General features: G+C 36.6%; 1 protein-coding gene across 1 annotated transcript in view; it reads right to left on the bottom strand.

Annotated features, from left to right (window-relative positions):
• LOC145668594 (cytochrome P450 6k1-like) overlaps positions 1–27062 on the bottom strand; it is a 172579-nt gene that overhangs the window by 50248 nt on the left and 95269 nt on the right. The window lies entirely within an intron of this gene.

Genomic DNA, 27062 nt, shown 5'->3' with positions numbered 1-27062 from the left:
TGTGATCTTTCTTTTTTTTTTTTTTTTACATTGTCCATTAATTGTAGCCTCTTTCGCCCTCTCCCTTTCTTTCCTGCCACCAAACCCTCTAGCACGTCCCTCATGATACAGTTTCTTCTCAGGCAATGTCCCAACCAGTTTCGCTTCCTCTTCTCAATAATACCTAAAAGTGTTATTTTCTCCTCCAACATTTCTAGCACCTTCTCATTGGTCTTGCGCTCGACCCAACTAACTCTTTTCATTCTTCTCTACACCCACATTTCGAAGGCTTCCAGTTATTTTAATCACTTTTACGTCATTATGCGTAATAAAATGCAAGTGAATATTAATTAGATCAGGAAAAATGCTGTTTTTTGCTCTCCTGTCTTTTCCCACTTGTATGTCAGTCATCTCCCTTACCTAACGGACATAACCGTGGGACGTTTAACTGAAAGTTTTTTTTTTCATTTTTTAATCTTGTTACCCCTCTCTCAGTGAAACTACAAATAAATGAATACTCTTGGCCCAAGAGAAGGCTTTACCTTCTCCGGTCCCTCCCATTTTAGAGATGGGAATGAAATTCCATTTTAAAAAATCCCACTTGTTTGAGTATTAGTGGTTAGTTCATGAATGATACATCTAGTTGTTTCAAAGAGTTTTTAGAAACCTACATTCTATTGCTTCTAGTTGAAATGATGAAAGAGAAGAATTCTTGAAATTAGGAGCTTAAAAAAGAAGAAAGAAAGAAAGAAAAATAAATAAAACTTGTGGCAATGGTTAGGAATTGAACATTCGTGAAATTATAGCTAATGATTTTTTGCCACATAAATCATGCAACATCTCATGCTCAGTGTAATTTCGTCTTTCATCCTTAAGTATGTGCATCGGCACAAATCTGTCTTCAATATTGGAGGCGGGGGGCGGAGGTAAGGCCGTTCCCATATTTTTTTTTAAGAGATGTTCAAAATATTTATGAAATTGCAAAACAATGCTGTGGATTATCAGGGGAGCAGAGTTGTCTTCAATATTGTGAGGGGAGCAGATTAAAGGCTTATTCTGGGGAAGGGCGAGATGAGACTCATATTAAGGTAGATAAATATGATTTTTGAGGTGAACCTATTGTATATTATACAGAAAGAGACATCAATTTCATATCACTTTCCTTTGTGGTAATCGTACACAAATCATCACATGTCTCCCCAAAAAACACATTTCATATCGGATTATTGGGGGAACAGTCCCCCAGTTCCAAGATTGGGGGGACATGTCCCCCTCATCCGCTAAGATTTACGTCAGTGTGTATGTGGATATGCGTAGATAAAACCAGTTATATTTCTTTCTTTCTTTTTTCTGCTTAAGTTTTAATTGTCATACTTAATCGTGAACTAGAGGAAATATCTTTATTATTTTAAGACTACGTAAACCAGTAAAACACGTAATACTAATAATGATAATACTTATAACAATAATAGGGAATGCAATTGCAGATGTATGAATTTGGTTGGACTTTTATTTCATGAGGAGAATATGGTGGATAACGAGTTCCATACTGTAACTCATGGAGAGTTTGAAACGTCCTATGAGCAATATTTGCGCGTAAATTTTCATACATTCTGAGGACATAATGTCTTTTGAACATATCTACGTCGACGCAACTAAGCTAGTTGTCGCCCGGTGCAAGAAGTCGCCTTAGCGTCCGTCCCTCCCTAACCAAGCAAACCAAGACGCTCCCTGACTATATCTGATATTGGTATCACACAGTCATTTTCCTATTCCATTTTTCCTTCAAATGGTAAAGCTTGATTTCAAAAGTTGCAGTACATAATTTAATTTTTAGTACAAGATAAACCATCAAATTAATTAGTATTTTATTGCCAAATAACCTGAGAGAAGCATACTTGACATATTCTTAGTCTTATCATAATAACTGCAAATCACAATGCTTTTGTAATTATATCGGTATGTACATATCTGCAGAATGAATCAACAATAGGGGATGCGCACGAGACGAGTCGAGACAGATTTTTTCTAACAAAATTCGAGTCGAGACAAAACTCTTCTAATAGAGAAATATACATTTTTCGAGTCGGGATATCGCTTTTACAGCACGTTTTCGAGACAAGACAGCCTCAAATCTTGTCTCGTGTGCATCCCTAATCAACAATTTGTTACTTTAGAATAGAATATTTAATTATGACAAACAGTTAAGCTGTTGTCTCGAGTGATATACTCGGACCAAATCTCTTAATCGATCTAGGCCCTAAGTTAAATGAAAACACAAAAAGCTGGAACTAAAATTAAACTTTGCGGTCTCTTTTGGCTGCAAAGGTTTCTACAATGTCCTCAAAAGATAGCGTCTCATAGAGCCTCGCTGCTGAAAGGGATGCTAAACTGAAATCAAATTAATTCAGCTCGAATTTATTATACAAGAAAGTGGAGGGCAGGGTCAAAAATGCACTCATCCCTCGGTCTTACGGATCTCCCTGTAACAGGTATCGAAAGCTACGGATAAAATCTCAAGCAGCCGATTAAATTTGAATGTTCTTACTTTGAAGTAAAAAATTAATTTACTGCATGTTTACAGTGTACATGTCGTTGTTGATACTGTAATATTTAAAACAAAAGTTAGTTATATCCATTTTTTCATCATTGAAATCAAAACTGATATCAGCAGCTTTCTAAAAAGTAGTCGTATATATCAGACCAGTAACAAAGAGAGTTTCTTTTTCACACTCGCAATAGCCTACAGCCAATGTCACGCGACTTCATATTTATTTAATATGCTAAACTGCAAATAACTGCTCTTTTGCATATGCCACATACTACAGCATCATTAATGGCTCAGTGGGAGTTGCTGTTAAACTGTGCTAGCGGTAGGACGTGTTGTCCGGTGTAGTGTTTGTTCGCAGTTTGACGTGCTTAGCTTTACCACTACGTGTGGTTTATTTGTGTAAGTGACTATATATTGTAAAATATTACGATGTCTCAGCTCGTTAGAAAAAATACCATCAAATGTGTATTTGACAAGGAGAAACGTAATAATCGCCCGTCACCCATCGCTATTCATAAATGGATCGAAAGTTTATTTAAAGAGGACTGCCATGACATTATTGCGCTCCAACTTCACTCTGATGAATATGCTGTGTTTGTGACCTTTAATACTGATGCCATTTTTGAAAAAGTGTTAAGTAAGCTTGAACCTACGGTACCCTTTAAACATAGTGACGGTAGTACCTCTTTTGTCAAACTTGTCAACGCAATGGAAAATATTACCAGGGTAAGAGTCTTTAATTTACCTATTCAACTAGATAATAACGTTATTGTGCAAATTCTGACTGAATATGGAACAGTGAAAAATATAGCCAATGAGACATGGTCTCAAAATTATCCCCTTGCAGTGTCCAATGGAATACGAACTGTGAACATTGTCCTTAAAAAACCTATCCCTTCACGTTTACTCTTCAACGGCTTTCGTGGCTTCATATCATATGAAGGCCAGCCTGTAATGTGTTTTTTCTGTCGATCATTGACTCACCGCCTTAGTGACTGTGATAAGAAAAGAAGACAAGAACTGAATGGCCCTCATACGACTCAAACGTCTGACATTCGATTTACCGAGTTCCCCCCCCCCCACTCCGCCCCGCATCTAGCGCAACGCCCCTGCCTTTACAAATGTCATCCCTCGGCACTATTCCAAAAAAATCTTGTGAACAACATGTGCAATTACAACCAAACTGTTCAGAATCAGTAACTGACACCTCTACTACGATTGCTGCTCATACGGATGACAACTCTGATTCCAAATCTGGCCTTATCAATAATGCAGGTGAAGAAACACATACACCTAGTGTTAATGTTAATGACCTTGCAAGTGTTGATAATATCGATACTCCGTCTTGTCTCCCTGGTAAACAGCCTGTTGGTACTGAGGGCTCCCTCCAAGCTGTGAAACAAAAAACTGATATGAAATTCATTGCACCTACTTCAGATACAGATGGTAGTGACCTTGACCTGGAAAGTGAAACAACAGACATTCCTGACACAACAAGGGAATTACGTTCACGAAAGAAACGAGGCTCACGTGGTTCTTATTCACAACCTGTGAATGTCATAACAACTCGAAAGAAGAAAAGACGTGGTGCTTCAATACCTGAATGTTTACGTCACGACGATACTGCCTCAGGTGTGCTCACTGACCTTCAAGATTTGTAAACACTTTTCGCTTTTTTGTTGTCAGTGTGACTATATTGACGTTCTCGTCTTCTGTTTATAGTAATACGTTGATATGTTCCAATCTTACATTTGCTTTTTTGTTTTCTTACTTCTAACACTGTACATTACACGTATTGTTTCCCTCAATGTAAACCGTATGCAAAATAGTGTTAAAAAAGAATTGTTTAAAAAATTTGTTTATGATTATGACGCAGATTTTATGTCTTCAGGAAATAATCCCCGATGAACACTGTTCCATCTATGGTTATAAGAGTCATGTTAATATTGGTGTACATGGTTTTGGAACTGCTATATTAGTGAAAGAAGAAATACAAATTGATTCCCTTAAAATGTTGGTGGATGGCAGAGGGATCGCGTTGTATTGTAAAAATACTGTAATTGTCAATATATATGGGAATTCGGGGCATCAAGGGAAGACGGGTAGAGAGAGCTTATATTCTGAAGATTTGTTGTATTTGCTTTCTGAACCCTTTAATAACATTATGCTCATGGGCGATTTTAATTGTGTACTTCGAGCTAATGATTGTGTCGGGACCCCATCATATAGTCCTGCACTACAATTTTTTGTTTCTCAATATAGGCTGGTTGATACTGCTATCTACTGTAAAAAGGACCACATCTTTACTTACGTGCGCAGTAATGCGGCGTCCAGAATTGACCGTTGCTATTGTAATCCAGACTTGGTTAAATTGATTGTTAAATTGATGTCTGTTTAGCCCCGTTTACTGACCATTTGGGTCTAGTTCTTGAATTTAATATTGGTTCGCCGTACTGTGTCTGGGGACGATCCTACTGGAAAATGTCCCCCCTTGGTCTAAATGATCCTTCTTTTCTTAACCAGTTTCATCGGCACTGGTCAGTCTGGCTTCACCACCGCCACAGGTATACCACAAGCCTCAAATGGTGGGAGCAATATGTAAAACCCAAAATCAAATGGCTATATATTGATCACTTTCGAGATAGGAATGCCAATAGTAACCATATGATACAATTTCATATGAAATGTTTACAATCTGTTAGTGGTTTATCGGCTACTTCCCCCATACCGTACCGAGATATGCAGTATTATAAAGGTAAAATTTTACATTTGCAGAGAGAATGTACTGAAAAATTTCGTTACTATTGTAAAGATAATACTGTGGTAGAAAACGAGCGTATGACGTTATACCATCTAATTCATACAAAGAAACGTAAAAATCGAGCTTTAATTTCACGATTAACCTCTAATACTCAGCAAGTACTAACTAATCCGAGTGAAATTAGAACTCACATTCATAATACTTACCAAGAGTTGTATAATGTACCACAGAACACGACTCCTGTTTGGCAATTTACGCCACTGCCAGGTTATACAGTGACATCTGACTATAACGACATGTTAATGCAACCATATACCAAACATGAGATCCATGATGTAATACTCAGTTTTCAGCGTTATAAAACTCCTGGAATTGATGGATTAGTAGCAGAATTTTATCAAAAGATGTTTCCTATTATAGCAGATGAGTTTACTACTATTGTCAATGAAATATTGCATCATGGTGTAATTAGTGAATCCTTTGCTACAGGTGTCATTATATTAGTACCAAAGTTACCAAATCCTACTTGTCTTAAGCATTATAGAGCGTTAACTATGTTAAATGTTGACTATAAAATAGTAGCAAAATGCTTTTTCAATAGGTTAAAAACAGTGCTCTCAAGCATTCTCCACCCAATGCAAGCAGGATTTCTAGAAGGTAATAAACTTCTTGATGTATTGATGGATCTTCGCGATGCAGTGGCATATTTTGATTACAACAACTGTAAAGGTGGCCTTCTATCTATAGATTTAAGGACGGCATTTGATTTGGTTAACCATAGGTATTTATATCAAGTAATGGAAAACTTTGGATTTCATCCTGCTGTAATTAATCAAGTGAAAATTTTGTATATGTTTGCGAGATCTAAAATTCAGGTGAATGGTTATTTAACACCTTTTGTAACAATCAATAGATCTATTAGACAGGGGTGTCCGCTTTCTATGTCTCTTTTTAATATTTACATTTCACCATTGATTTGTGAATTACATGCTATGGAAATAGGTATTTCCTTTGCTGATCTCCACCTTACAGTGCGTTCCTATGCTGATGATCTTTCTGTTTTAGTACGAGATGAAGCTCAACTTAATCAAGTTATTCATGTCATACAAAATATTGGACAATCTAGTGGAGCATGCATAAATTTTCAGAAAACAAAATTGCTAGCATTTGGTACTTGGGACTTTCAGATGATTACTTTTCCTATTCTCCATGTTGATAGGATAAAAATTTTAGGTGTCTATTTTTATTGCACGGTCGAACAAATGATTTTAGAAAATTGGGCTCTAGCCCTCCAGAAGGTGAAAGGTTTATGTCAAACGTGGAAATTTCGTGGCTACTGTCTTGAACAAAGAATTTGGATTGTTAATACATATATTACATCTCACCTTTGGTATTTAAGTCCTGTTTTACCGTTGCCAAGTCGAATTGCCCGCTCTATGCAAGCTGCAGTTTATTGGTTTGTTTGGAGAGGTAACATTTTTAAAACACCCATGTGTGTTCTTACTCAATCTAAAAATGCTGGAGGTCTCAACATGGTGGATATATATTGCAAAAGCACTGTTTTATATTTGATTAATTGGATGTACAAGTTACAATTAAATACACCCAGTTTTGCTAAAACCTGGGGTCTCTATTGGGTACAGGCCACGGCGGTCACCCCTCCTCTTAATATGTCGATTCTTTCAAACACTGTAAAATATTTGTATGATGTACTCTTGAATTCTAGTTACACGGTTCTAGACTTAGATACTCCCAAACGTCAGAATATTAAAATTTTGTACAGCTCATATCAGTGTAAAAAATGTTACTATTAAACGAAAAGACAACTTTCCTAACTATAATTGGGATATGATCTGGAAAAATATCAATAACACGGTCCTAAATGTTAATCAACGCTCTGTGTGGTACCGAATTGTACATGACGTCATACCAACTAATATAAAGTTACAGAAGATTAAGCTGATGTCTATTGGAACATGTTCGCATTGTAGTAGAGACGATACTTTACAACATCGGCTTTCAACTTGTGATTTGGTGCACGACATATGGTTGACGTTCGCACGTATCATGTGTATTCTAGTTCGTTGTGGGATCCAGGATATTTCCCCGCTAATGATTTTATTTCCTGCTTTTTCATATTATCCTCATTACAAACAAAATAGTGTCATCTGGTTGTGTGGTGTAACTGTGGAATATTTGATGCAAAGTCCAACGCCAACCCTTGCAGGCTACTATTTTCACCTGTTGAAAGAACGATGGAAGATAAATGAAAATATCAAACGGAAACAGTTCTCGAATTATTTAGCTGTTGTTGATGAAAAATTAACAATGATGTATTCATAATTTTTGCATTACTAATGTTTTTTTTTTTTAATTTTATTTTTAATGTTTCAGCTGTTTGTGATTTGATTCCTTGTTATTTGTTCATAATACAGTATATGTTATCCTTTTTGGAAACAAAGAATTGTTATATATTCCAATGTATAATACTTTCCTGCATCTAAATAAAAAAAATGAAAAAAAAGTGGTAGAGCGTTCACCTCTGGTGCTTAGGGTCCCGGGTTCGATCCCAGCCCAAGCCAAGTGGACTTTGTGGTGGACAAACACCGTGTGCGTGGGTTTTCTAGGGGTTCTCCCGTTTCCCCCCACTTTCTTCCTTCCACCATTTCATTCATCACTCATCATCATTGTCTCCTTTAGCCTAACCGGCATAACCGTGGGACGTAAAACTCAAAGATTTCATTTTTACAGCATCATTAACGACGTATTTTGCACTACTAGATTGGATAATGTGCGTGATTAACCCTTATCCGGGCAACCGGGGCCTCCCAGGCCCAGTAGCTTCATTTTTCTAAAATTTCTCAATAACCATACATATTTCGAAGACATAAAATACTGAATTCTATCTTTCGTCGAAGTTAAAATCATGAACATATCGAGTTGGTAAAGCTAATGTTTTTTTTTGTTTTTTTTTTTAAATTTGAAAATCTTTTCCTGACGTAACCGGGCAACCGGGGCCTAGGAGGCCCCGTATAACTTTAGTGAAATTCCTGTCAAATATTAGATCAAATTGTCACATAATTGTATATTGAACACGTGACTATTGTAACCTTTAGTCGGAACAGTATGCGGCAACAGACATTGAATTTTGAGTGTGCTGCACTTAAAATATATACTGGGCCTGACAGGCCCCGGTTGCCCGTTTACGTTACAAAAATGTCTGGACCGGATTTGCTATTCTGTTTGGCTTACAAAAGCGTGACACGAAGTTTCGCTACTTGACAAAAATATATACCGGTACATTCTAGACTACATTCTAGACTAGTCTAAACAGTAAGTGACAATAGGCATTGATTTTGTGTATTCTGCACTTAAAATATATACTGGGCCTCACAGGCCCCGGTTGCCCGTTTACGTTACAAAAATGTCTTGCCCGGATAAGGGTTAAAACTACAGAATTGTTATTATTCTTATTTATTTCATAATGTAATTGTGTGTACTAGCCACTGCAGACTCAATGTCGGAACTTAGTGGGCGATCAGCAACACTAAACTGATGTTATCCTCATTATATCCGCTAAAACGTGGGATGAGTGTATTGAATGTTGCGAAACGCGGAAAATTAGTTATAAAATGATTCTCGTGCAAGTTTTGTGACATTTTCTTTATATGAAACGAGAAAATGAAATCTTATGCTAAAGTAGACGGTGTTGATGAGAAATGAATGAAATGGCGAAATGAAGACAGTGCGAGGAAATGGGAGAACACCGAGAAAAGCCCCACACACGATGTTTGTCCATCACAAGGTTCATTTGGCGCGAGCTGGGATAGAACCAAGAACCCCATGCAGGAGAGATGATCGCTCTACCAGTGAGCCGCGGTGCCCCCCTTATATCAAACGAAATAGTGTTATCAAAGCATGGACGATCAAACAGCAATTTGTCAATCTTCTCTATGATTTAGAGAAATGAGTGACTGATAAAAAAGGTATACCCAGCAACAAATCTTATCTTTAAAAAAATCTCGTCATATTGTCTTATATTGTCTTGGAAATATTAGACTGATATAGCTACTTAATAAAATAAAAAGAAAATGCATTTTATTTTTCAATGATTTTGAATATCTAATCTAATATAAATAAAATACAGAGTTAGTTTGTGTGTTTGTTTATGTCTGTGTGCGGCCTGGGAACCAGACGAGTGGACCGAGAGTTGCCAAAATTTATTAATGGGTACCTTGGTCCAGGTCCTAGATCAAGACGAAGCTTTTTTTAAAAAAAAAATCGAACAAGGGGGTCTCAGGGGAAGGGCGTTTACCGAGATCAGCCTGGAGACCAGACAAATTTACCGAGAGTTGCAAAATTTATGGTCACGGATACCTTGATTCGGGCCCCAGACCAAGGCGAAGCGTTTTTGTCAAAATTCGAACCAGAGGGTCTCAGGGAGGCGTTTACCGGAAAATGTAAAAGTAGTGGAAAATGATGTATATTAGTGTCGAATTCATAGTTTTCGCGGTCGCTGAGATCAATGGTGAAACTCCGATCGCATTAACTTCCAAATTCACCCTATTTGGCTGCGGGCGGGGTCACCGAGGAAGGGGGGATAACGAGACAAGTAAAAGTAATCCAAAATGTCCAATATTAGTGTCAAATCCATAGTTTTCGCGGTCACTGAAATGAATGGTGATATTCCCACAAGCGTTGACTTCCAAATACAGCCCCCATGCGAAGAATGGGTATATTAGCTAGAAATAAATAAAATTAAGTAAAATACAGTGATTGGTTAAAGTCTGATGGATACGTCAGCAGCGGGACAATTTGTTCCCGTCATGATAAGGTCAATAACCGACACTAGGTGCACATTAAAATTGCATAATAAAACATTAAAATTGCAAATCAAAGGTAGGATCTACAAATAAAGGATATACATACATAGTATATAACAAGAGAGAAACTGAAGAAAAACAGCAATAACAGAAACTAAAAAAAAAAAAAAAAAGAGAGAATGTTTCAGAGCATTACCAGAACGAACACGAAAAGAATTGTTTGTTGTCTACGGTAAATTGCTTTTATATCTCTATCTCTATCTATCTATCTATATAGATATCATTTATATTGCAGTTTCAATTGTCCTCTGGATTTTTTTAGTATCTATATTCGCCGTTTAAAGTATGCTATAAATAATGCTTATAAAGAAGCTGTATCTCAAAATAATATTGTAGCCTTCTCAAATATATGAACATACAAGGATGTTCTTTGTACCTTTAACGAGCAAGAACTTGTGTATAAAATATAATATGCACTTATACGTTGAGTATAAATACGAAAATTTAAATTTGTAGAACAGTGTACAGTCTAGTTTATAAAATATAGATGATAGAATTACCGATGTAACCTTATTGAATAGAGAGAGAGAGAGATGTATACAGGGTGTTAATGAACTATACCGACAAACTGTAAGAGGTGATTCCTTACATCAAAATAAGAGAAAAAGTTCATATGGACCAATGTGCAAAAGTGCATAGTTTCAGAGCTAGGGTTGTAAGAAGTCGCGAAAAAGCCAAATTTCAAGAGGCCCTATTTCAAATTCGAGGGACTGTGGATGATGGTCCTTATCAGCGTAAAGGAAGTCACGCATACGCAATCCAAAAATGGATATTTCATTAATGTTCAATGGGTGTACAGAGTATTCAGTGAAGGGTGAAATTCCGAGACATGCCATCAACCGAATTTTGAGATATGCTCTGACACTATGAGTAGTCCAAAGTAGGCAAACGATAAGCTTTGATAGCAGTGAACACGGAATCCTTTGGTGCGATGTCGGAAGTGTTAAGGATCGTCAGCAGCACGGTCTCTCGTACTCGGGAAAACGCATGCTGCAATGTTTTCTTTCACGCTTATAAATGAAGAAAACGTGAAATATACCGTATCACACGTTATTCCGAAAACAAAAGAACATGGAGCTGCTGGTTCCTAACACTTCCGACTTCCCTCCGAAACATTGGATGTCCATTGTTGTCAAGACTTACCTCCTGCCTACTTTAGACCCTCCTTGAAATCAAGATATATATGAAAACTCTATTGAGAGCATATCTGAGAACTACACCATGTAGGGAATACCCTGTACACCTATTGAAAATTGCCGAAATATACACGTTTGAATTGTGTATGTGTTTCTTCCTGATAAGGACCACCATCCACAGTTTCTGGAATTCGAATAGGGCCTGTTGAAATTTGGCTTTTTCCCGATTTTGGGCAGCCCTAGCTCTGAAACTATACTATTTTCGCCATAAGTCTATATGAACTTTTTCTCTTATTTTGATGTGAGGAATCAGCTCTTACAGTTTGTCGGTATAGTTCATTAACACCCTATATATATATATATATATATATATATATATATATATATATATATATATATATATATATATATTTAGGATGTTTCAAAACAACACCAACAATGTTTGCGAGGTGATTCCTGAAACCAAAATAAGAAAAAAAGTATAGACCAACCTGGGTGCACAAATGCTTCCTTTCAGAGTTACAGGCTGCCGAAAACATTAAAAAAAGAACTTTAAAGGTCCATAACTCCAATACTATGGAACCTACCGTAGTCGGGTCAAGACTTCACTTAGAAACTAGTATGTCTCCTATCGAAATATCCATGTTTCAGAGACCTATGTGGTACTTTCGCAACAATTTTTATAGACGTAGTTTGTGAGTATTTCAAATTATATGCCGGTAGCCAAACTACCTCTCTAAAAATCGTTGGGTCAGTACCTTAGGATTCCAAAACATGTATTTTTGGATAGCCTACATATTAGATCCTAAGTGAAGTCTTCACCCGACTACAGTAAGTCCCATAGTTTTGGAGCTATTGACCTTTAAAGTTCATTTTTTCATGTTTTGTGCAGCCAATAACTCCGAAAGAAGCATTTGTGCACCCAGGTTGGTCTATGCTTTTCGTCTTATCTTGGTGTCAGGAATCACCTCCCAAACGTTGTCGGTGTTGTTTTATATATAAAAGCAATTTACCGTAGAGAACAAACAGTTCTTTTTGCGTTCGTTCTAATAATGCTTTGAAACATTCTCAACTGTTTATATATATAAAGATGGTAGGCTATTTGTCTCTTGTAACTAGAGGAAGATTAATTGTATATGAGAAGCTGGAATGCCTAAAAAGGAAGTTGCTTGAGCCATGAAACCTGTATATTAAAACAGTAGTATATTGAATTGAACGATTATGGATTATAAACTAAAGCGAAACTAAGTAGACCGCAAGTGACAGCGGAGCAGCAAACCCATTCGCTGCTGGCAACAAACCTGAAAACAACTTTAGGTTTGGAATGCAGTGCAGAGACATGTAACTCTATTCATATTATTTATTCTGCTATGCAGGTCAAACTAACAGATGCACACATACATGTTCGCTTAGAGTTCGTAAGGATGCACATCAACAAGCTACAAGACTTCTGAAACCGTGTAATCGGGAGTGATGAGAAAGTGTTTAGTTTATACGAAGAAGGAAACCTGTTAAAACGTTCTACGATATGTTGATTTACAAAGACTCATGCTCAAAATGGAGGGCTCAAAATTGAAAAATTCGCAAAATATTATCTATCTATGACTTACAGTTCCTGAGATATGGCTTCTTAAATCTCCCGAAATTCGACTATTGTTAGCCAATATCTGGGGAATGGTCCCCTGTTGGCCAGTGGCCATCGCTTACTATTTGGTACCAAAATGTTCACCATCCTCTTAGGAATGGATTAACTGACACCAATATGATCTCTCTATGACTTACTGTTCCCGAGATGTGGCTCCTTAAATCTTCCGAAATCGGAACTTTCTTCGCCAATATCTCGGGAACGGTAAAAGTAACGCGAAAAATTCCATCACTTTCTCAGATAGTTTCTGATGCTCTATCGAATGGAGGGCTAAAAATTGAGAAATTCGCAAATAACACACACACACACAGAGAGAGAGAGAGAGAGAGGCACAGAGAATTCAGTAACAAACATTCTTAAATTCTTTGAAAATCAAGGTATAGATTTATACATAAATTTACGAAATGAAACTAGCAAATTTCCGGGGCGAGACGAGAAAAGCTTTTCAAGAATCGAGACAAGACAGCTTTTTTCTCGTCTCGTGTGAAAAAATAGTGATCGCCACCTGAGTATGCTATTCACGTCACATTGGTTTGTGTGTTCAGTTATGTCTCGTTTTAGATACAAAAATAAAAGCGAACACATTCTTCATTTTGGAGCTCCTCCGTGGCTAAGCGGTTAGCGTACGCGCCTTTGGCGTGGGGGGCCCGGGTTCAATTCCCGGCGGGAGCTCATGTGGTTTGGATTCCACGTTAATCAGTAGGTCCACGTCTCATATAGCCTCGCTGCTGAACGGGACGTTAAACTCAAAAATCAACTCAACATTCTTCATTTTATCCGTGTGGGCGTAAATTTGGCGAAATATTCAATTAGCCAAAGGAGTTAATAATCAGAACAAGATATAAGACCTATTGTCCCAAGTCTTTTGAAAAAAAAAAAACTCGACTGTTCAGTGACACCTAGCTGCTGTAGAAAATAGTAGGAAACCATATTTTGTGCCGGACTGCGTTAAACATATAAAAGAAAACAATGCGACTTTGTAGAGAGTTAAATTGCGACTGTACTCTCATCTTTCGAGAGTGCAAGGAAGTTTTATACTGAGGGTCTAAATGCCTACCGGCCTACATACCCTATCCTGTAAGTTTCCATATGAAGAAAGTGGAACCAGACTACATCGGTGAACCACATGGTGAATTTAAGATGTCACATAGTCGCGTACTGAAACTTAAAATTCATGTATAGTAACTTACTCAGTGCTCTTTATCTAGATCCTATAACTGCTTAAGTAGCGTCAGTTCCCTTGCTCCACGGTTTCATATCTGCCTCTTGAGATATATCAACTATTTATCATTTTATGTGACTGATCAAGAAGAGGCCGTTGATATTAATCAAACGTCATGTGTGATACTTATGGTTCTTCTTCAAAGATTTTGTTTTCTCCATTTTTTTCTTTAAGACCAACACTGTCTCTCTCTCAATAAGAATGAAGAGTTCATGTTGTTTTTAACATTCGTTAAGTAGTGACGTTGCGATAGATAATTCTTCACTAAGGGACCCAAATAATTCTCGCTGAAATTTGTGTTCGATAAGCTTTCCAGCGAGGAGGTAACATTTGTTATTGTTGGGTAATTAGGGGGGGTGTCACAAAGACTTTCAACACGAAGTTCTGCGATTACCTTGAAATTTTGGCCTGAGCCTATTATAACGGGCATTATTTCTAAATCTGAGGGTGCAGGACAGAAACTAAGATCAGATTCTATTTCAGTAACTCGAAAACTATCAGGGATACCTTTTTTCATGGATTTTTTAAAGTTTAATTTTGTTAAATAATATTATTCGTTACTACAATAATAAATTATTTAAGAACCCGAATTCTTTACAAAGGTTAATGTCTATTGTTGAGCAACGATTAAAGTAATCAGTTGTTACCTTAGTTACAGTGAATTTGTAATTTACAATCAAAGTTGAATTAATAGGAAAATTCCAAACGTTTGTGTAATACAAGGAAAAGATTTTGGTGTTTTTAACTTCTATTATGAAGGGAAACGAGAAGTCCAAAGTCTGCGGAATATGCAGAGAAGTAGTGCTGACCAAGCCAACCAAGCTAGAACGTCGGTTTGGTATTCTTACTGATTGTAACCATTGTTTTTGCATTACATGCATCAGGCGATGGCGAAAAGATCCTCCACGAAGAACAGCGAAATGCTGCCCACACTGCCACGTGAAATCAACATTCATCATCCCGAGCAGACGTTGGGTTGAAGCACCTGAAGATAAAGTACAGCTACTGAAAGAGTTCAAAGCAAAAATGAAGAAACAGCCCTGTAAACATTTCAGAATTAGAAAAACTTGCCCACACAAAAATACATGCTTTTATCGCCATGCACGTCGAGATGGAAGTGAAGTTGATTTGGGTGAGCCGCGCTGGCTTTTCCGTATCCAGATATGGCAACATGAAGTGGCACACATAGCTCAAATGGCGGCTCCGATGTTTCAACAAATGATAATGGCAGAAATACCACAAATGCCACCAGCAGGATTGGGCTTTGCAAATCTACCATTTAATAATTTGTTGTAATCCACTTGGTGGTTGAAGTTCCCACTGCCATAACTAAATATGTTACTTATCGTCGTGTTTGTTTATGCAAGACTGGTTACTACTCTCATAACATTTACAAATGATTCTATATTTTCTGTGCGACAATTTTTTTCTCTCTCTGGTTTTGTTGAGTTAATTATTCAATGGAGTAATGCCAAATGTTCGAATCTTGTGAAAATGCAATTTTAAAATTTAAAATAGTTATGCTTGAAACATTATTTTTGATGTAATAAGAAAACGTGATTTCTTCATTAAACAATGTGTAGTCTTAATTTTTTAAAAATATTTGTTATTATTATTAATAATATTCTTAAGATATTTCAACGTAATTTCAAAATTATTTTGCATTGTGATATGCATATAGGCTTGTTAGGAAAGTAAAGATACAAACGAAGAATAAGAAATGTATTAGGAACAAATAATGTTATATTGGATGCGTTGGTACAGGGGCTATTTCTCCACATAAGTGCCACCATTATACAAACTGTTCGAACGCGGAACAATTTTTTGTATTCCAGAAACAAAAACAAAAGAAAAGAAAAGAAAAGAAAAGAAAAGAAAAGAAAAGAAAATCGGCACCTGCACCTGGACTACGTTGTGACTTATTCCATTCTTAGGCCCGTATTTAGCTATATATTGTGCGCCCCTGTGCTCTAAATAATTTGCCGCCCCCGTACGAAATTTGCCGCCCGCCCTCGAAAACTAGCAATATTACTGTTGAATTCATAGCTTTTGGTGTCGCTGATCCAGTTGTAGGGGTTGCAGTTTTAATCCAATTCAACTTTAAGGTCATACTCTACTCCTCAGGGAGGTGACGATATTTTAAAAGAAATCGAAAACGACTGATATTAGTGTTGAATACATAGTTTTCGAGGTCGCTGAGTATGGCAGTATCAGTTTTCATGATGCTCAAGTTTATCCTCATCCTTCAGGTGTGAGTGGCCTTTTAAAAATAGTCAGATAAGCTAGCTAATTAATAACTACTGTAATTAGAGCGAATTAAACACATGAACATATCTTCTCGCGCTTGCGCGGGACTTTGCGGGTTGCTAGTTTTAAATATGTACTTTATTGTGACTCTTTAAAACATTTAAAATTTTGCTACCCTGTGCTCGAGCACAGAAAGCACTTACCTAAATACGGACCTGCCATTACCTCATCGTCTTCATCGTCAGAGTACTTTTCATTAAGGTTATTTAAGTACAGTTATAGGTGGTAGTCGCTCGGTGCGAGGCCGGGGCTGTATGACTGATTGGATGCTTTTCTTGTGCCTGAAAAAACCTGATCACGCTGCGCGCTTCACGCCTGGCTGGATTCAATTAAGTGGCTGCAATTTCTAACGCGTGCTTCTTGTATGAGACTCAGTGCAGCACTGACAAATCTTCGGCAATTCTCGTCGTCTGCAGCAAGATTAGTGCCAATGTTCGCAACTTAGGTATATATTTTGCCCCTAACGTGTAAATGATAGCTTCGAGTATCTTCGCTTTTCTGTCAAACCTCATAGTTGTACACTGTGTTTCAAGTAGAAATGGTAAATGTTTCGGTAGTTGGCAGTGTGGATTAATCGGAAATAAAAAGAAATTAAATAAATTAAATTAATTTTTTTAAAAAATAAAGTTTCCATAAATGCATGTGTATGACTGATTTCACAACAAAGTTTAATGAAATTAACAGAGGTGTTTGAAACTGTACATGTTAACATGAAATCGAGAAATACTTTTTTCATATGCCAACAAGAGATAAAAACTAAAACAAAGTGTCTACTGGAAGAATACTGAAATAAAATATGATGTTTCAGGTGTCAGACTGGTTGTTTGCAAAATCTATCTATTTTGGGTTCGAATCCTACGTAAGTAGCATTAAAGTTCTGTGTTATTCTTTTACCATTCATTTCTTATAGCTTCATTTTAACTAAAGGGAAGAACATTAGAACTTAAACCAGATAAATAAATAAATAAATCAAGTAAATAAATTAAGATCCTTTTCAATCAGCTTTCTCCAATTTTCATTTGAATTCACTGTTTTAAATGAGCTTACTCTAGGTCGGTTGGACAGTTTTTCTTTTATTTCAGATCCAGATTATTCACTCAGATGTCCCTCCACCTCTTAGGCCTTCCTTTTCTAGATTTCCGCCGTGACGATATAATAGAATAGCTAGGGTGGCTACAAACCAGGAAATATGAAACATCAGGGGAGCTTTAGGGATTAAAATCGGATAAATTATACGAGAGTTATCCTGGAACAAACAGACTAACAGACAGAAACACAAATATCGATCAAGTTAAATGGTAGAGGCTTCGCTGACTCTCGCGTCAATAAAGTTTTTTAAGAAATGCTCATTTTTGCATGTCTTCGATACACGATATCTTGAGCTCAGTGTACGGCTGTAGGTTGGTTGGATTTGAGTACTATGTTCCTTTCAACACGAGGCTATAAAATGTGTATATCTAGAGCTTAACGTGGAATCCGAACCACATGAGTTACCAAAAGTTCGTTAGTTAACAATATAGCCACAAGGAAGCGTAACTCTCGGGGACACATCGAACTCACTACACAGTTTCGGATCCAACTTTGAACTTTAGGTCTATTCTATTAGTCCCAGCGCTGAAAGAGGACTGAAATGGAAATCAATCAATTAAAATCAATTAATCAGGATGAATAAATTTGGAGGATGAATAAGGGTCGAATATTTTAGCTAATACTGCACAACGCCAGTAACACGACGAAAATATCCCTGGAATTCTATCGCCGTATGAAACAGGAAACAGGAATTTCGGCACTTTCTTGTCTGACATCCCTGTTAATACTCTTGATGCCATCCCAAAGGACTATTGTGTTTTCGGACTCCTGAAGCGGTGCCTGTCTCATCGAAGAGTCAGCCAGCACCGTGTCTGGTCTGTGGAAAGCCTGTAAAGAAGAGTGGGATGCAATATTCATGATCAAGCTGAAATACAATCCCCTGCAGTGGAAACTCTGATGTCGGGCAATAATCAGTAAAAGAGGCTTGCAGATTGAATACAATCAGTGGTGGATATATGGCATTTAATAGATAAGTGGCACATTGAAATTTGACTCAATATAAGTGAATTAGTGAAATTAGTGTATTTATTTTTATGGTTCAATTGCAGTGTTTCAAACATATTTTGATATAATTTCATTTCTCGAACATCATCCAATTAACGACATGATATGTGCTGTGGTTTGAAGAGAGTAGTGAGCTAATATGTATTGGATGCTATTGTTGGTTTTTGCAAGTTGTGAAAAATATTCTAAAATTCTGAATAGCTCAGACGTGTGAGACTAGCATGTTGTTAGGTAGGAGTTTGGCGGAGTAGTACTTCCCCGGACCTCACCTAATTAAAATTATAGGACCCTCCTTCATAAAGAACCTAAATTTGATTGTAGTTGTCTACTGGGATATTCATTTTATTACCTACATTATTTTCGATTAATGTATAATACGCAATGTGTTCAGTTGTGTTTTAAACATATTGTTTATTAATATTTATTTTGGTTTAAGACTGAACTATTGACAATGTTGCTTTCGTCCTAAAGGGATTTCTCGATTCTCCTGACAACGCTGGTTTCCACCTACAGAGATTTCTCGAAATTCTCCTGAGAACGCTAGTTTCCACCTACAGGGATTTCTTGAGATTCTGCTGACAACGTTACTTTCCACCTACAGGGACTTTTCGAGATTCTCCTGACAAGTGTGCTTTCCGCCTACAAGGATTTCTCGACGACGATGATTCCTGTAGTCTTCTTCTTGTAGTAGTCATAGTAGAAGAGCACGTGCTGTTCTTAATCAAGAAAGCACGTGTTGCTGTTTATAAATATAAACCACATGTAGGATGTTGCAATATTAACAAGTGAACATTCATATAAATAATTTATCAGATCTCAGAAATCCATAAGTCATTGGTATCTACACTTAAATTTAAAAGTCTGGTAATATTGTGTACTTGAAGTACTACAGTGCACTTGAAGTACTGCAGTGTAAGGGGTACATTCAATGCTCAAGACTAAAGGATAAAAACGTAATAAAGAAGAATGTAAAATATGACATTAGCTGCGTTTAACGGAAAAGTGTTAAGGAAGTGTTTTAAAAAAAATAGTAAAATTAAAAGGGAAAAAGTCAATTACTTCGGACACTGTTCCAGAACTTATAGATAAGAGATAGAAGAAATGCTTATTAGAAGGTAAAACAGAATAAACTAATAAATCTTATTTTGCTGGACTGTATAAAATAAAACAATCCCCGTGAAGCCAAAGAAAAGAAAACTCATCTGGAATCTTATTATAGATGAAAAACTTCAAAATTTGCAGACAATTGCCTCCTTGTGATAGTTCGTAATGATTTCAGGGTATGTTCCGAGGAGGAAATTTCCCTCGCAGCCACATAATCCCCCGGGACATGTCTCAGATTATGCTGAACATCAATTATCAATATTTTCGTTTACTACTTGCAGTATATTGAAAGTTCCTATCGGGAAAATTCTTTTGAAATAATCACTGGTGACGGTACAATATATGCTGATAAAATACGTTCTCTTTTTCTGTTTACCATTGGTTTCATAAAAAGTATCCTTTATAGTATTTCTATTGGTGATAACTAAATATTTCTTCTGGGGTACAGCAGGCCGGTAGCCAGCCCAAAACTATAGGGAGGCCGGATCCAACCATATTATAGTTCATTTGCAAGCCTACGTGAAAATTTTAAGGGGGGGGACGAAAATTGAGGTTGGGGGCCGGCCCACCGTAGCCCCCCGTGGATACGGGCCTGCGGTACAGAATTCTCCACTGTGAATTGAAAGATTTCTGGTTTGATCTCAAACTATGTAAGTAGATAGTATATCGTCTAAGTTCTCAGAATGTTCTTTAGTTTATTCCCCAGCAATGTTCAATTCTAAAAACCAGTAAAATCCACTTATCCCCGACTCCAGCCCTTATATAATCCAAGGCACGTATTCGCACCAAATTGCAGTGTTGTCTTTAACAGCTTATTTAGGTCCTATAACAGTCATTTAAGAGGAGTTATTATTATTATTATTATTATTATTATTATTATTATTATTATTCAAGTCAGACATGGGCTAAAGATCACCCCAGATGTGTTTTGGAATCAGATGGTCAACTTGGTGGTGCCAAATGTGGGTGGGATGGCGTGACATCACATTTTTTTTCTTTAGGCAATTTTCAAAAAAAATCTCGCCCTTAGCTATTCAAGATATATTGAAATTTTGCATACGCATTGTGTACTCCTCTAAGTGTTTACCAAATTTTTTGAGACCTCTACACCAACCGTCCCGAGGAGCCCAAAGATTTCAAAACGGAGATTAAAAAAAAAAATCCGGATTTTCCCTAATTCCCCGTTTCTGGTGTACGATATGGACATGTGAGTGGTACCCTTTGAAAGGTTGCTTGATTCTAATGGAGAATGAGGTATGAGCCGTGTTCCTAGGATAATTAATAATGACGTAGTGAATTTTTACATTATGTGCTACTCGACCTTCTGCCAGGTTTCAAAAATTTTCCCCACCCTTAGTTTTCAAAATATCAGATTGAGATTTTGTACACGCAATTTCTATACCTCTAAGTATTTCTTACTTTTTTTGATCTGTACGTCAACCCAAGCCCATGCCCGAGAGGCTCAAATTTTCGAAACATTATTATCGAATTTTATCGAAAAATTTCCTGGACTTTCCCTAATTTCTCGTTTCTGGTATACAATATGGGAATGCGAGTGGTACCCTTTGAAAGACTGCTTTATTCTGAAGAGAACGAGGTATGAACTATGATCCAAGGATAAATAGCAATGAAGCAGTACCCGCTTGACCGAAAGCCTAAAATTTACCTCAAAAAGCGAGGATCTTATAATGACGCTAAAGAATACACCTTTTACGAATGGAAAGCTACAACTCTCACAGTTCAATCCATTCTAACAACCCCGATTCTCTAAAAATCCAATTCTTCAACGAGTGTAAGTCATAAATACCGCAGTTCAAATAAGCACTTAGCCCAGATTCCATAATGAATCCAATACATCAACAAATGCAAAACTACAAATCTGGCAACAGAATTACACACTTAATTCTAACAGTCCCGATTCTCTAAAAAATCATCCTTCAACAAATGCAAAGCTGTACTAAAAGCCCTGATTCTGTAAAGAATCTGATGCTTCAACTAAAGCAAAGCTACAAATCCTGCACAGCAGTTCAAATCTCGTACTCAATTCTTAGTTATAAGAGAAAACTTTTGAATAAAGTATGTTAACTACTCTATCCGCAGTCTTATTTAAAAGTAAAATAAAATAAACTGACAACTTACCTCTGAAAATCCTTGTACCCAAAGTTGGAATTAAATCAAATAAATGTGGATTTTCTTTGGCTAATTGAGATCATTAATTAGAGCCAAAGTATTAGCATTTTCTACATCCGATGTCTAAGTATGGGTTTCTAAAACAAGGTGGGCGGTTTTCAACAAAACTTTACCTAACTATCTACCTAGGTATTATTGTTGAGATACAGAAAAGAATTTCTACTAGAACAAAATGGAAACCGTAGCTCTTGGCGATTTATGTTTACTACTGACAGTAGCTGCACCAGGCAATGCAAAACGTTTGACAATTTACGTTTACTATGAACAGTAGTGACAATGTGCACCGTACGCAAAGTATCACTGGAGTTAGTATTGTCCACGAGACAAAAATTAAATTTTTCTCCGAGATCCTCCATAAGTCTACTAAGCAGAGGCTTACTAATATCTGAAAGAAAAAAAATGCTGGTTTTTATACTTCCTACCTTTTATTTCTTTTGTTCCCTAAATGTATGTGATTATATTGTGTGCTTATTTGAAGCAATCTAAGTAATCTATGTGTGCATGTGATGTGATGCGCGCGCGCGCGTGTGTGTGTGTGTGTGTGTGTGTGTGTATGGTTGTGAGTATTTTATATATTTTATTATTTTTATTGTATTACTAATTATGATACTATTGTATTGCATGGTCAAGTGGGAGACAAGGCAGGAGCCTTAACTTCGCCATGTAAAATAAGACTAAATAAATAAATTTTAAAATTCGAGATGGGACGAGAAATTTAAGTCACATGCATAACATTACTTTATCTAATCATTAGATTCCAAGTTGTAACAGGCCCGTAGCCAGCCCAAAAATTTAGGGGGGGCCCGGTAGAAGTTAGGGGGGGCCGATCCAATCATATTATACTTCATCACCATATTATAGTTCATTTGCAAGCCTACCGTGAAATTTTATTGGGGCCAGCCAAAATTTAGGGGGGGCCCGGCCCCCTCTTGCCCCCCCGTGGATACGGGCCTGAGTTGTAATGTTTATAAAGTCACTGTAAATATAACGAAATAGCGTTTATTATGTCTAAAGACACAAAAGTTGTTCGTATAATATTGTGAGGATCAATATAGCCTACCCACATGTACTGTAAACCAACTGCATCACTACAAACACTTGTTTTTACAACTATAAACAAACAGTAGCAGATGACAGAAGACTACACTTGCAGGAAGAAACGAAGAGGATTCGGAGAACTACGAAGAAAGCCGACAATCCCTCTAAAGGCCCTCCCTCCAAGAACATGACTATAAAAGAGGATGACTAAACCAAGAAGTTATCAGTGCCAGTGCTGATCGCTCACCTACCAAAACCTTGTCCTAAGGCCGCCATGGACTACGGAGACTTCCTTTAATACATACTCCTGGGGCTGCTATGAGCTATGGAGTATAATCCTCTAAAATCATCTGCCGAGGCTGCTATGAGCAACGGATATATCCTTTAATACCTACTCCTGAGGCTGCTATGAGCTATGGAGTATAATCCTCTAAAATCATCTGCCGAGGCTGCTATGAGCAACGGAGAAATCCTTTAATACATACTCCTGGGGCTGCTATGAACTATGGGGTATAATCCTCTAAAACCATCTCCCGAGGCTGCTATGAGCAACGGAGATATCCTTTAATACATACTCCTGGGGCTGCTATGAGCTATGGAGTATAATCCTCTAAAATCATCTCCCGAGGCTGCTATGAGCAACGGAGAAATCCTTTAATACCTACTCCTGGGGCTGCTATGAGCTATGGAGTATAATCCTCTAAAATCATCTCCCGAGGCTGCTATGAGCAACGGAGAAATCCTTTAATACATACTCCCGGGGCTGCTATGAGCTACGGAGTATAACCGATCCCATCTGAGGCTGACAAATATCTTTTATTCCGAGGCCACATTGTGTGCCGATTGACTTAGCACTTATTTTACACTGGAAACGTTTAAAGACTTCAAGAAAAGACTTACAAGAACTTTGTTAAAAAAATAAGTCATTCCTTTTATAATAAAAAGTGGAGGGTTAAAATTCCTCTTACGTTCTTTAGAATCTACCTACAGAACATAGCAATATACCTGAATTTTTGTTTAAGTATATATATTGCATTTTAGTATATTGCATTCGTACTTTATCTGCTTTATACTTTAACAATTTCGGCCTCATTGCTAGTCTTGTAGCACTTGTAGCACTTGTGCCTATGGTGCACATGTTACCGGTATGTGTTTGATTCCTGCTGAAAAAACACCAAAGAATAATTTCACAATCATTCATTTCATTCCATTCACAATCATTAATCATCCGTCTATTTTATCCTAAACAGCATAATGGTGGGTTGTTAAACTAAAAAACTCATTTTAATATATACACTAAGCAAAAATCGTATGAGGCATACGTAGAAACGTATGCTACATTTGTAAATCCTGTATTTTTTTGATTTAACGTACAGCAAACATAACTGAAAACGCATGTTTTATAATACTTTCCGTATAAGTGTTTCATCTCTACACACTTTCCGTATGATACAATATAGGCTGTCAGGATCTCACATACGAATGGAGGTATATAACATATAACTGACGAATATAACATAGGTAAATGTATATAATAGACGGAAGACTGTTAGATACCAGTCATCCTGCAACAACATGATGTAACATCTAATTGCAGTGCGTATGTAACATATGGATAACTATATTCTGTACTGATTTCTGTAGTAAGCAAAATGATTCCGTATATTTGTAAAATATAGCGCTGTCCGGATAACGGATTTTTCCCTGTGTAATATATTCTGAATATTTAATTTATTGTAAATAAATTTCCAATAAATAAAGAAGGTCTGAAGTTAAACTCTGCTCACGACCTAAATTGTCGTCTTGTATGACATTATATGATTTAATGGTTCAGACTTAAAAAACTATTTATGCCATATTATTTAACTATCAAAACAACTGAGGCCTCGGTGGCTCAGTGGTACAGTTCTTATATCTAATGTGTGGGGTCTCTGGTTCAATACCGGCCTCCACAAAGTAGGTTATGTGGTGTACAAACGTTGTGGGCATTGGTTTTCTCTGGGTTCTATCGTTTCCTTCCACTTTCTTTATCTTAACAGGTCATTCAGTACCGTGATCACTGTCTCCCTTAGCCTCGGAATATTAACCTGGGATTTTAAGGTAAAGCTATTATTATTATTATTATTATTATTATTATTATTATTATTATTATTATTATTATTATTATTATTATTATTATTATTATTATTAATAATAATAATAATAATAATAATAATAATAATAATAATAATAATAATAATAATAATAATTTATTCAAACTATTTATATGATATTCAGTTTGCTCCAACCAAGGATTAATCTGTGGATACGGATAAAACTAAAGTTAATCATGGAAGTGAGGATAATGTGTTGCCCCAACAGTGATCTGATAGTTATTTATACAAATCGGATTTTAAAAAATTAGTTGAAAATGGGAGATTAATCTGTGATTAACGTTTGTAGGGAATCACAACTATGAGTTAGTTGTGAGTGTGGCTATTTGGATCGTCCCTAAAGCAAGAAAGTACGATATTGTGTGCTAATATAATGTTGTTTAATTAGAGTTGTATATGCCATTGTATATTAAATATTGCAGGATTAAGAGTGAAAATAAATAAATAAATAAATAGACCGCAACAGTTAACTGTGTATATCATAAACTAGAACTGCTCCATCCTTGCACTAAATTTGCTGGCACGTTCTGGAAATTTTACCCAGATTTTACAATAAAAACTATTGCTTGCTGGAGCACTGTTAATCGGAAACGGAATGATAGTGTTTGTAATAAACTAAACTAAACTTTGTTTAATTAGTAATAAGAGACATATTTACGTAAACCAGTGTTACTTGCTGGAGTGGAAGAAAACCAACTAGTGATGCAAGTATGAACTTAAACCAAAATTTGGGTTTCTAAAAAGTTGACAAACCAGTTTCGTGGCATAGATTTCTTGTCGGAATATTAAATAAAGTGTCATGATGTGACGCGGTCAGACTGTGAGCTAATGTAACCTAACCTAACTTTCTCTATCGTACATTTGAAAGTAAGTGCTAAACATTGAATGTGATGTGAGCTAACATAACGTAACGTGCTCTACCCTACCCTACATTTGAAAATAGTGGCTAAACATTGAGCTAACGTAACGTAACCCAATTTACACTACTCTACCCTACCGTACGCTATCATACACCTCTTGGCTCTTCTCTACCCGGCTCTATGTTTCAGTACATAGATAAAACGTTGAATTTAAGAGAAGACAGTATTTGTGTAAAATTGAGTGTTAATGGTCAAACATTATGTAAGAAAAGGGGATTGTTCGCCCCAGAAAACCATCTTGATTGAAAATGTTATTTGAAAGGCCCTTAAAGAAGTGTAATCTGTTAAATCAGATTTGTTTATACTTTTATTTATTTATTACTTTTGCCTTCAACACCAAGATCCCAAGTATAATACATTATCCATAAAATTAAATTGCGCACTATAATACTCTGAAATATCGGTAATGCAGCTTCCTTTTCAACATTTGATAAGACATTTTTAAGAATATGTTTGTATTTTTTCACTAGCGTGAAAATGGAGCTAGCCAATCAAAAGTATGATATTGTATGACGTCATGTCCTAAATGTCATATTTTTATGCAACTATTCAATATGCATGCAATTATTCATGAAAATTTATTTATTTATTTCTTACACACTGTTGGTGCAACGATGTAAGGTTTTTTATCCAAAGATAAACCAGTTGAGAATGTTCCATGAGCATTGCCAGAACGAACTTAAAAAGAATGGAGAGATGGAGCCGGAAGGAAAACTATCATTGTTTCTAGATGTAAAAGTAAATCTTTTTATCCGCATATTCTTCTCTCTCTCGCAAAAATTAGTAAAATATTATCTCTCTATGACTTACAGTTCTCGAGATATGGCTGCTTAAATATCTAGAAATTTGAACTTTTTGGGCCAATATCTAGGGAACGGTGGCCAGATAGCCAATAGACAGTTAATCATTCGGCACTGGTTACTATTTTGTATTAAAATGTTCACCATCCTCTTTGGTATTGATAACACCAATACGATCTCTCTACAACTTATGGTTCCCAAGCTATGGCTCGTTAAACATCCAGAAATTGGCCATTTTTTGGCCAGTATCACGGAAACGGTAAGTCATAGAGAGATTAT

The sequence above is a fragment of the Thermobia domestica genome, chromosome 13 (assembly GCF_964235325.1).
Source record: "Thermobia domestica chromosome 13, izTheDome1.hap1.1, whole genome shotgun sequence".
Taxonomy (NCBI): Eukaryota; Metazoa; Arthropoda; class Insecta; order Zygentoma; family Lepismatidae; genus Thermobia; species Thermobia domestica.
The sequence above is the reverse complement of the archived record's forward strand: the minus strand, read 5'-3'. Positions and strand labels throughout refer to the sequence as shown.